Source organism: Rutidosis leptorrhynchoides, chromosome 2 (genome assembly GCF_046630445.1).
Source record: "Rutidosis leptorrhynchoides isolate AG116_Rl617_1_P2 chromosome 2, CSIRO_AGI_Rlap_v1, whole genome shotgun sequence".
NCBI lineage: Eukaryota > Viridiplantae > Streptophyta > Magnoliopsida > Asterales > Asteraceae > Rutidosis > Rutidosis leptorrhynchoides.
This window is the reverse complement of record NC_092334.1, coordinates 477028219-477036534: the sequence shown is the minus strand read 5'-3', so window position 1 is coordinate 477036534 and position 8316 is coordinate 477028219. Positions and strand designations below refer to the sequence as shown.

The following is an 8316-nucleotide window of genomic DNA, read 5'->3' as shown; positions in this document are numbered from 1 at the left end:
ATGACCTCATGCCAACAAAACTTGGAAGTTTTATAGTAGTAGTTGGAAAGGATTAGTTACCTGCGCACAAGCAGATGTTATTTGAGAAGGTTGATAAAAATTTTCACGGCAGTATAATAAGATTTGGTTGGAATGGACCTTAAAATTAACCTAATACTCATCGAGTTAGAAAGCTTTGAGGAAATAGTTGGAACGGACTGACTTTCAAGGACGAAAGTGAAAGTTATTTATAGTAAGAAGATTATTCGTATACCTCAAGAGAATGGTGAGCCAAAAGCCATCCGGATTACTTCAACAACCCGAGATCCCACAATGGAAATGGGAAGGGATGACGATGGATTTCATTCTGAAACTACCGAAAACAGTCGGCAGTTATGACACTATCGGGGTTATCGTTGATCGCCTCACCAAATCTGCTCACTTTCTAGCCATGAAAGAAACCGATACAATGGACAACGATACATAAAGGAAATTGTATCCCGTCACTTCAGCAATTCAAATACTATACTACCCAAGAATCGTATTTGATACTCATTCTTATGCGACACTGAATCCAAACTTATTCCGAGAGAATTCTTAATCAATGATAATCACACCATCACCCTTCTTACTTCGATATTAGTCATACCAGTTCAGAATTTCCAAAATCAATGGGTAGTTAATCCCCGTCCTCATACTCTCCCTTTCGTTTCTCACTTATAAGCAACAACTTTATACTTAAGCTTTTTTGGTCGAAGGACTTATGCCCTACTAATAGTCATCAATCACATTAAAATTCAATAGTTTTCATTACCTCGTAACATTTTTTCTCAAATATCACCCGAGATTTTTAAAAGTCTTTTACTCGATTCTCATCAATCTTTTTTCAACTTGTAACCTCCGAAATATGAAAATTTTGTTTGTCAAAATTTTACTTACACTATTTTACTGTGCAATCCTCTCAAAACTTAATAAAAATAAATTTATTTTATTTGCCATTCGTGCAAATTTTTGAAATCGTATACGTTATATAAAATAAAGTAAATAATTACTTCTTTTTGACAAATACATATGAAATTTTACTTTCACTTTTACAAATCAAATCTTTTATTCAAAGGATATTTTACCTTGAATGGTACGTGTTGTACATAACCCTAGTTTGCTAAGAACTTAATTTCTTTTCTTACATCGTCACCTTAAATGAATTCTATAAAATTTTCGTTGCTTGTCAATATAAAATTTTTCGTTGCTTATTCGTATCCAAGTCATCATGAAGACAGACAACTGTCGAAACTAAGAGATTCATGTGTGTGTATGTGATGAAGGCACTTACTACCACGTCATGCAGAGCCTTCGGGCATCCACAAACACTTAAACCATTCAAAATTACTGCGTTACCCCAGGGATCTTATTCTTCACATCTGTCGGAGCGATGCTCTATCTTACATAACTCAAAGTCCTGACCTATTCCAAAGAAATTCTCATCTAGCGATATTAACATCATTAGTATTCCGACTTTAATATTAGCCATAACCTGTGTGGCATTCTGCAAAGTCAAGAAGCGATTAACTTCTCATCCTCATGCTCTATCCTTCATACCTCACTTTTTAGCAACGGCTTCGGACATAAACATTTTTGGGCCAAAGACTTAAGTTCGGATAATCATCAAAACTACATTTAATTCATTAGTTTTCATTACCTAGTAACATGTCAACCGATGATTCAAAGATTTTTCACTCGACCTTTTTTAACTCGTAACCTCTGAAATACGAAAAACTATGTTTATCAAAATTTTTACACGTTGATTTACGCGTTGCTTATTTGTGCGGTCCTCACAAGATTTATGGACAAATGAAAGTACTAAAAACTTTTCTATCACTTACGCAATTTATAAAATCATATATGTATAAATTTACCCTTACTTATTTTGGGTTAGTACATGCTAAGTTATACCTTCAAGATGATTAAAAATCGCTCCTTTATTGAGTTGTTTTAAGTTAAATAATTTTGTGCAAATGGTACTCGTTATACATACTTCTAAATTTACCAAGAACTTCGTTCCATTTATGTTGTCGCATCAAACGTTTAAAGGTTTTTCAAAACTTCCTCGGTTGATTTTATTAAAGGTTTCCGTATTAGACTACACCATGTAGGGATCACACTTCTTCTCTCCCTCCGTTAGGGATGAAGCTTACTATTAAAATCCTTGTTAAAAATGCTTGAGCCACTTTGGGTGGCAGATTTATAAAAAAAAAATTTGTTAGGAAGTCTTTGTACTCGAAAAATGTTCCTTTTAAGGTTAAACATGGCAAAATCGCGGGCAGATAAATCAGTTTTCTGAGGTACACTCAATGGTCACCCCATTGTAGGAAGGGCACTAGGTGGGTTTCTATTCTCAATATTTCACGGCTAATCGCAACATCCTCGTAAAAATCATCTCTATGAATTAGTAGGTTGAGGTACAAGGAATCGTTTTGAGATTCTTTTCACTTAGAGTAAACCGTTCTTTACGACCAAGGGTCCACGTATCTTCTTGTCCGCGCATCTCCTTAAGTATAAGGATAAATTCAGAACAAACCGCTCGAAGAGTTCACCCTGGTTCAAAGATCACACCTTTCGTGCGATTCTCTTTCAGAAATGTAAAGTAACATGCTTTAGGAATCTATGAATCTTGTTATCCTCTTGGAAGGGACTGCTTAAAACATCTGTAATACGGATATGGTTACTCTACACATTCCTTTCTAACCCTAACTTCAACATGTAACTGAAAGGATAAAGTTACATTATGGAACTGTTCTTTCATTCCATCTAAGGATAAGTTCACCTGCAGTATGGTAAACTGGGTGATATCCTTCATTGTTCGTTCAGACCGTCCTGAAGGCACTATAGATAATTATGGCTTGCATTGCATATAAGTCCGATTATTCACTTTCAGCAAAAGTTTCAATTCATATAGTTAAATGAAACGTTCTTAAATATTGAGTTCTTTATGCCTATGGTCTCTTTCCGAAATCAAGGGGTTAGTAAAATCCGTGGCTAACACTATCCAGACATCAAATCGCATGGTTATGATCACCATGTTTTCCATCCTACCTGTCAGCTTTGTATTGCGACATAAGCGCTCAATGTTTTAGATGGGTTTAGTAACATTCATGATGTATTTCATGCATCCAGCTTACTAAAGATGCCTGTAAGGCTAAAAACATCATCTTTTCTTTTGTGGATATATTCAGACAACATACTCTTGTTAACCAGAAATGAAATCAATTTGTTGATCTCCTAAGAGACTTAATTAATAGCATATACCTATTCTTACTTTTATACGCCAGAGTACCTTTCAAGGTAAATAGCTCACTTTTTAGCCCACGAATCTTTCAGAACTTTGATACGCTACTTCTTATTTAAATACGGTACCATTTTTTTTTTTCACCCCTCAAATTTCGGGACGAAATTTCCATTAACAGGTGGGTAATGTAACGACCCGGCTTTTTCGACTTGCTTTTGTGCCTTGTGTTTTTGCGAAACTGCGTATTTGTGCGTACTGTGTTACTTTATACTCTGGAAACTTGATTTATGTGGTTTACTTCCATTTATATGTTAAAACGTGCCTTAGAGTACGTAGGATACATAACTTGATCATTGGAAGCCTTTATAACCGTTAGTGTTATTTGACGTTTCGAATAAACCGCGAACTTGCGCGCACGTTTAACTTTTGTCATAATCGGAATATTATGACTGCGAAATATTAATTATTATTTTATAATAATAATTACCTGGGTTTTTGGATGCTTAATTACGCGTAGTAATTTAATTATGCACAATAGTTAGTCTTGTTGGACTTTCTACCTTGTTGGGCTCAAGCCCACCCTACTCTAGCTAGTGACCCAATTAATTAGCCCTTATCCATGTCATCAATCCTTGTCAAATTCCTTACTTATAAATACTAGCCCTTGTCCATGTCATCAATCCTTGTCAAATTCCTTGCTTATAAATACTAGCCCTTGTCCATGTCATCAATCCTTGTCAAATTCCTTGCTTATAAATACTAGCCCTTGTCCATGTCATCAATCCTTGTCAAATTCCTTGCTTATAAATACTAGCCATTTACCTCTCATTCAAATCACTTGCTCATTTGGTTTTCACACACACTTGTTCTTTCTTTCTTCCCTTTCTAGTATTGCTTGTAAGTCTTCTTTTTCTTCTTCTTTTCCTTTCATTTTCGTGGCCATCATCATCATATTATGGAGATAAAAGTTCCTTTTAGCTTTGATCTTGCTTATATCTTGTTGATTCAAGCATGAATCTTTCAAGAACATGGAAGATTCAAGCTTTCTAGCTTTGAATCTTCACCAACTTTGTAGATTCATCTTTCTTTTACTTTAATCTTGTTATTTTGTGATAAAGATTCAAACTTTTGTTTGTTATCTTCATATATCTTAAAGATCCAAGCTTTATGCTTCAAGATCTTCAAGAACACTAAAGGTTTAAGCTTTCTAGCTTTGTGACCTTATAAATTGTGTGAAAGGGATCCAAGCTCTCTAGCTTAGGGTTCCATCACCTCTTTTGACTTGGATCATGTTCATACTTATTTGATTGATGTAAAGTTTGTAACTTTGTTTGTAAATAGGACTTGTAATTGTGTTAAGACTAAGGATATGATGTAACCTTGGTTCATCATCCATCTAAGACTCTTAAATGAGTTGTGTTACCACTTGGTCTTAACATATTATGTATTGATGGTAGAATCTTGGTCAAAAGTGATGCTAAACCATCAACGAGTTGTACACTTGAAGCTACAAGCATCAAGGATGAGAACCGTGATGAGCATCAAGCACCAAGAACCTCACCGGAGCACTTGTACACTGATTTTCGTATCTGATCAGACCACCTGGGCTACTGGAAAGTTTATTTTCAGTTAGTTCGGTTCGAGTAGATGATTTTCCGTTTATGCCTCGTCTTAATCCGAGTTACGGTTTAGGATTTATGGCCCTCCGAGAGTCACTACACCCTATTAACGTTGTGCTGAAATTTCTGACCTACTCGCACTTAAACCATCGCCACGGTCAAAGGAAGACGAGTTAGGTTCTGAAAATTGGTCAGCGGTTAGGGGACTCACATACGGAGCCATAGCCACTGACTATGCATCTTTTCGATTTACGTAGAGGTCGCAGCAGCTAACCGAAGTCAGCCTATTGTTTCGATCTCTATTCTTGTCAAACTTACTTAGCTTTTATGATGATGAATGATGATGATGATGACACTTAAACTTATTTTATGCACTATTAGAATTTATAAAAACAACCTACTGACCTAGTAACCCTTGATTTAGGTTGACGACCTTTCGGACCGACTTACTACTTGCGTACTTTCATTACCGACTTTACCGCTTTTATCACTGTGAGTTATAGCATTCCCTTTTTACTTTAACTTATTTTGGGAACTGAGAATACATGTGGATTTTATGTTTTACATACTAGGCACGAGTACTTAAACTTATATATGTGTGGGTTATACAACGGCATAAACATTCCCTTTAGCTCGGTAACGTTTAATCATTGGTTTTTGAACCATGAACGCGAATCTTAGATATGGATCCATAGGGTTTGACATCCCCACTCGGGCTAGTCGCGCTAGCATTTAACGAGTGTTTAATATTTCGTAGACATACGCACTTGCCAAGTGTACTTTCAGGGGGTATAAACGTTAAGTTAGTTACCGAGTGCCCACGGTTATACATATACTTTATCATACTGATTTGAATTACTGATTTGAAACGCTTGTTTGAAGCACTGAAATCTCGTGGCCTACATTACATTACCGAATGCAAACAAACTATAGCTCACCAACATTCGTGTTGACTTTTTAAGCATGTATTTCTCAGGTATTTAGACATTGTTGCTTCTGCTGTTAGCCTTGCTGTTCTAGTCTCGGTGTATAGACTTGCTGTTACAGACTTGCTGTGTTAGACTTCCGCTTCATTACTTAGAGATGTCTCAAGCATGAAACTTTTACTTTGCATTCCCAACTTATGTTATTTTCAAAACAATAGCTTTGTAATGACCTTAGTATCATGTACTCATGTTAATGTTTCCTATTCATCTTTTGTAAAACGTTATCTGTTTATGAATGCAAAACTCGTTTTCAAACAGCATATAGTGTTTGACCATGTAATGATCCTGTTGTTGATGTACCGTATACGATGATTTTGTACGGGGCGTCACAAAAACCTTCCCATCTTCTGATGTTGGTTTTTCAGAATTCGTTGATACCATATTAACATTTTCATTCCGAGGATTTACTTCAGTATTACTCGGTAGCTTTCCCTGTTCCCTCTCACTCATCATGCTAGCAAGAGTACCTACGTGTTTTTCTAGATTCAAAATGGAAGCTTGTTGAGTTCTTAATGACTGATCAAACCTCTCATTTGTTTCAGTTTGAGATGTAATAAATTGTGTTTGAGATTCCATTAGCTTTGCCATCATTTCTTCCAGATTTGGCTTTTTCTCTTCGGTTTGTTGTGGTGGTTTATACAAGCTAGGTCTTTGTTGATTGAAAGTGTTGTTTTGAGTTGGTTGGTTATTCAGACCTTGTTGGTTGTACAAGTTGTTGTTGGGTCCATTTGGATTTTAAAGAATGTTTTGATTTCGATTAAAATTTGGCCTTGGCTGTTGATAATTATTTTGATAATTATTTTCCGGCCTTTGGTTCATGTAGGAAACATTCTCACATTGTTCCATAGTTTGCTCAATGTGACAATCTTTCATTAAGTGTGGTCCACCGCATTGCTCACAACTGATTCGTATTACGTGAATATCTTTATTTATCTTTTCCATTCGTCTTTCGAAAGCATCTATTTTTGCGGAAACGGAATCAAAGTCATGGCTAGAATCGGCTCTAGCTACTTTAGATGATCTAACGATGTCTTTTTCTTGATGCCACTCATGTGAGTGGGAGGCGGTGTTATCAATAATTTTGTAAGCTTCAGTTGCGGTTTTCTTCATAATGGAACCACCAGCTGCTATGTTGATGTCTTTTCTTGTAGTGATATCGCATCCTTGGTAGAATATTTGTACTATTTGATAAGTGTCTAAACCGTGTTGAGGACATCCTCTCAACAACTTTTCGAATCTTGTCCACGCCTCATATAATGTTTCATTTGACTTTTGTGTGAACGTAACAATTTCTCCTTGAAGTCTCACGGCTTTAGATGCCGGAAAGAATTGTTTAAGAAAATTTTCAACTAAGACATCCCATGTGTCAATCGCCCCTTCAGGTAACGATTCTAACCAATCTTTGGCTTCTCCCTTTAAAGTCCAGGGAAATAATATGAGATAGATCTGTTCATCCTCAACTTCTCTGATTTTAAATAGAGTACAGATCCTATTATAGGTACGCAGATGTTTGTTTGGATCTTCTTTTGATGTGCCACTATATTGGCATTGATTAGTTACCATGTGTAGGATTTGTCCTTTGATTTCATAATCTGGCGCATCAATGTCTGGCTTAATAATGGCGTGACCTTGGCCAGTGCGTGTGGCTCTCATTCGATCTTCCAAACTTAGAGGTTCTGTTACTTCCATAATTGAAATTGTTGAATACGAATCACTAGAGGATTCTGATTTAATGGTTTCTTCCTCGACAATCTCTGGATGTGTAATTTGTGGTTCCGGAGGAATGATTAGTGGTTCAGGATCTCGGAATTATCCTTGAATATCCTCCGGATTCTCGATAGTGAAATCGGGTTCAAAAAATGGATTATCAGGATTTTGAGTTGGAGTACTTGGTCGACTAGATGATGATTCTAAAGAAAAATCAACGGCGACAATGTTGGCTAGATGTCTTGATCGAGTTACAGGTGGTGAACGTATGAAAGGTGGTGAACATTTTGATCGGTGCATTCACAGAATATCCTATTAGTTATAAAAATAAAAATTATATAAGCTATCAAATTAATAGACTTTTTTGATTTTGCCCACGTTTCGAATAGCCAAAAGATGCAGCAGGTAGCCAGGACCCTTTAAATCGGAAGCCCACAACTCGCCACTAACAAATCCAACTATTACTACGAACCAGAAAATTTTGGATGTCTATCAATTTAACCACTTAAAATAATTTTTCATCGAAATTTAAAGAAGATAAAGAAAATTCTATGTCCTAAAAACTAGAGCGTCGAGAAATAAGAAAGAAAAAGAGCGCGTTAAAAAACGTCGAAAAATAAAAGGTCGAAAAATAATCGTCGAAAAAAAAATTGCAGCGTCGAAACTTAAAAGTCTAAAAACTAAAAATTAAAACTTACGTCTAAAGGTATTAAAACTTAAAGGAATTCTATATCCAAAA

At 35.9% G+C, this 8316-nt stretch overlaps 1 non-coding gene across 1 annotated transcript; it reads left to right on the top strand.

Annotated features, from left to right (window-relative positions):
• The first annotated feature begins 7068 nt into the window (after positions 1-7068).
• LOC139894756 (small nucleolar RNA R71) lies at positions 7069-7175 on the top strand. Its single transcript, XR_011775241.1, has one exon. It is a non-coding gene; the product is annotated as a small nucleolar RNA R71 (small nucleolar RNA).
• The last annotated feature ends 1141 nt before the right edge of the window (positions 7176-8316 follow it).